Consider the following 4,544-nt stretch of genomic DNA (forward strand, 5'->3'; position numbering starts at 1 on the left):
TAGATCCCAACATCTCATAAATGTTATATGACTCTTGAGCATTCTTTTTCTTCAAAGCTCCACCTGCTGCATTATCAACAGTTGATTGACATGTTTGGGTTAGTCCATCGTAGAAAATTTGCATTTGTAAGTGAAGAGGTAACCCATGGTGTGGACATTGCAACAAAAGGCCTTTAAAGCGCTCCCAACACTCATTGAAAGGTTCTCCATCATCTTGTTTGAAGTTGAAGATTTGTCCCCTTAATGTGGCTGTCTTTTGAGTGGAAAAGAACTTTTCCAAAAACTTCTTAGCCACGGCATCCCATGTGGTGAGTGAACCAGGTACTAGAGTCATTAACCAACCCTTGGCCCTATCTTTCAAGGTGTAAGGGAACACTCTCATCCTCAGATTTGCTTCACTTACTCCCTGTAAAGGTAAACCACTCACAACATTGTAAAATTCTTTAATATGAGCTAAAGGATCTTCATTAGGTAAGCCATAAAAAGAAGGAAACATATGGAAATGTGAAGATTTAAGATCATAGTTTCTAGCTTCTGTGGGCAGCAAGATGCATGAAGGTGAATTTGGTATGATTGGTTGAGCAAAATCCTCCAAAGCTCGAAGATCATCTTGGTCGCCCGCCATCTCTTCTTCTCTTTCCCAATTAAAGTGCTCCGATCCTTCACTTGTTGGACTAGACGGTTTCCCTTCCTCTTCTTCACGGACAATGGAGGAACTTGTTGGCACAAAGCTTTCCAAAGTGTTGCCCTTTAACCGTTCAATTCTTTGGCCTAATTCAGCAAGTCTATTTGACATATACTACCTGAAACAAGATAAAACAAGTTTGAATAAAAATCAGAAATCTACTTAAAATGAAAAGAACAAGGTTTAATATCAAAACAAGCAATTATAAGGGACTGAAATCAGTCCTCGGCAACGGCGCCATTTTAATTGAGGTTTTCCTTCTTCGTGCTAGAATATGTTTAGTATAATGGCACAAGTAAGGGTGTCGAATCCACAGGGACTAATTGGACCTATATAATCACTTGTTTTGCAAGAACTTTTTACTAGAGAAATAAAACTAATCAATGTAGGCAGATTTGTTGTTGTAACTTGAAAGCATAAGGAAATGAAGTAAACACAAATAAATGAATCAACAACTAATAAAATGAGATAGTACCAATGGAGATGAAGCTAGGGATTCGATTTTACCATTGCTAACCCAAGGCCATGTTTGTTAAATCAGTTTATACTCAGTCATCTACCTATTTCTTGAGTTTGTTTCACTTAGATATGATCAACCATATGATGTGTGGATTTGATCAAATGTCTCTAATCATGAGCCTAATTGTGATGTGCAACTTTGGTTCCTAATCAAGAATATGTAGTGCACAAGAAACTTTCACAAAACCAAAGGGAACACTCAGCAGGATGTTTGCAAAACATTCCCTTCATTCATTCACATATCCACCAAGCTTATGCATGATGTGTGCTTTAATCTTGGCTAAACAACCTGTGGTTAATTCAAATGATGATCAAGCATTAAAATCAACACACTAAGTCACAATTAAATCGGAGAATGAAACAAGAAATAGATAAATTAAATGAGAATTCTGAATTAACTACATGGCAATCTTGCAAGGCTACATCGAATCCCTAGAGAGAGATTAGTTACACTTCATGTTTACAAAAGGTTTGACATAAAAATATATAACATGAGTGAACATAGGATTAAGAAGAAAGAACCCTTGAAGCAAAACTGATGTTGAAATCCCTTAAGAGTTGCCTTCGATGTTGATGCTCCAAGTGTGTTGTAAATGAAGGTGGAGCGGCTAAGGTTGAATGGTTTCTGCAAATGGGAGAGTGTATGGAATGGAATGAAGCCGAGAAGAGATTGTGTAGAAATGGAATGGGAGCTTGCGGCAAAGGGGAAGATTGGATGTGTTTGTGGTGTCTTGTGTATGAAAATGAGATGTGATTTTTGTGTATGAATGCATGGGTTTTTATAGGGGGAATGGGAGAATATGTGGGTGATTGTTTAAGAGTGAATGTGGTTGTTATGATTGAGAGTGCATGTGGATGAAATAATGATGGAAAAAGAGCTAGGTTGTTGGTGTGTGAATGCATGTGTTGAATTTGTGATGCAATGATGAAAGAGTAAGTGCATGTGTGTGTGAATGGTGGTGCAATGATGAAAGAGTAAGTGCATGTGTGTGTGAATGGTGGGGCAATGATGAAATGATGAAGTAGGAAGGTGGAAATGCATGTGTTGAATTGGTGGTGCAATGATGAAAGAGTAAGTGCATGTGTGTGTGAATGGTGGTGCAATGATGAAAGAGTAAGTGCATGTGTGTGTGAATGGTGGTGGAATGATGAAATGATGAAGTAGGAAGGTGGAAATGCATGTGGCTAAGGGTTGTTGATTGGGCTAGAGGTTTTGCATGGCTCAAAGGATTGTTTGATTGGGCTAGGCCCTTTGTTTTATGTCCAAAGTGCATACAAGGCTTTCAAATTCGTCCAACACTTTGGCTCCAAGCATATGCTATCCATTCCAAGCCCAATTTTACTCCAAAATGCTCCAAAATGCATCTTTTTGCTTCCTTAGCCATATGAACCTAAAAACACACGAAAATGGCTTAAACTACTAAAACAACTATGAATTAACAACATAGATGCACGAAAACAAGCTAAGTAAGTCGCCTAAATATGCTCCTATCACTTATATCTTGCTAGCTGTCGATTATGTTTCCAAATGGGTGGATGATGCGAAATAATTAAGCACACAAATTAAACCCTCTTTTTGTCAAATTGTAGTAAAGATGTAAGTAGGGATCGTTCTAGACCGGGGATTAGGAGGGATTGCTAAACACTTGGAAACTGACTTAAAAACTCAAAAACAAAGTTTAAAACACTAAACTCGACTCAAAGAATGCAAAACTAAAAGTTAAAACACTTAAACAAACCTAAAACCCAAAACAGCAACTAGAAGACTCAAAACTGCCTAAAAACCACTTTCTGGGCAGTTTTGAGCACCTACACTAATTTGGACGAAATTGGGTGAAAACTTGAATCAAAATACTTAGAAACACAAATCAAAACACTTTCTAACTAATCTAAGACTTCAAATTAAAGGGGGATTTGTTTTGGACGAAAATTTAACATAAAACAGAAACTTTAAACTAAACAGATTGTAGAATGTTTTTTTTGGATAAAAAGGATGGATAAAAGGCTAGTTTGGAGGTTCTTCTCCACACATGTCACACTTGCAAACAAAACGATTTTCAGTTGTTCTTCCAATAAATTATAAATACTCAACGCCCCAGATTAACCGTGAATTGCACTAATTAACCCTCAGTTTTTCCACAAGTTATTAAGTTGGATGATTGCATACGACAACTCAAAACATTCCCTACAAGTTCCCTATATGAATTGCATAATAGAGATACAAGCAAGAATCATTAAGTTCTATGAAAAACATAAGCATTGATGAAGCATTCGTTACTATGAATTGCATGAAACTTATGCTAAGAATTCATTCAACGCGATTGTTTTCAAGCAACCTTCACTACTTATGATTATAAGATTGTAACTATTAGGTGAAACTCCCTCATAATCTAGCATCATATTCATGCATGAGAACTAAGCGTGCACTCTCAATCAACATACACAAATAAGTTATCAATCAAATAGATGAACGAATTGAATCCATAACTTATGAAATAACAACTGAATGTAATCAAATCATACTGCAAGCATGCACATGGTTTCGAATTCCCCCCTAACCAAGGGGGGTTTAGTTCCTCATACTCACAACACAAAGAATATCAAAATTAAACATGGAATTCAACGGAAAGACAACACCTAAAACGTTCCAGCAATCCTCAATAGAATGGCATGAACGTCCCAAGCTTTCTCTTCTCCTCTTGTCTGCGGCACAAGAACTAGGACAGGTTCTAGGGGTTATTTAGATGGATGAGTAGGTAAGGAATGATATGGTAGTGCTTAGGGGACATGGGGGTTGCGGCAAAGGGTGAAAATATGGCAGATTGGTGGAGGAAGGCTGCGGCAAGGGGGCTGAATATATTTTGACGAATTTCTGATTTGTGGAGAGGGTAGTCTCTGCGGCAAGGTGGTAAAACATATATATATAGGCAGCCAAACCCTAAAGAAATCAGGTTAGACAAATGGGCTAGGGTTTGGGTGCGGCAAGGGTTGGAAATCCACCAGAAAATAGGGTTTCTAGAACATTAGGTGCGGCATGGGCTTAGGGTAGATGGATTAGGGTTTAACTTGGCAGAAATTAAATGATTAGGCCCTAGGGTGCGGCTGATTAAGTGGGCTAGGATTAGGGTTTAGGTGCGGCATGGGCTTAGGGTCCACAAGGATTTAGGGTTTAGGTCATCTAAAAGCCCAAAGCCAAGAATAGAAACTCACGAAAATGGAAACCTCCAAAAATAGAAACTTCCAACTTTAGAAACTTTGGTTGCCAATTCCGACTTCTTTGCTCTTCACTTTCATTTCTTCATTTCTTAAGCTCCCTTGACCTTCAACCTCGTCCATTCCT

General features: G+C 38.1%; 1 non-coding gene across 1 annotated transcript; it reads left to right on the forward strand.

The window, feature by feature from the left end:
- The first annotated feature begins 140 nt into the window (after positions 1-140).
- LOC148695745 (small nucleolar RNA R71) lies at positions 141-251 on the forward strand. The gene has a single exon (XR_015964947.1). It is a non-coding gene; the product is annotated as a small nucleolar RNA R71 (small nucleolar RNA).
- The last annotated feature ends 4,293 nt before the right edge of the window (positions 252-4,544 follow it).

The sequence above is a fragment of the Pyrus communis genome, chromosome 7 (genome assembly GCF_041283825.1).
Source record: "Pyrus communis isolate YQ-2024b chromosome 7, ASM4128382v1, whole genome shotgun sequence".
Taxonomy (NCBI): domain Eukaryota; kingdom Viridiplantae; phylum Streptophyta; class Magnoliopsida; order Rosales; family Rosaceae; genus Pyrus; species Pyrus communis.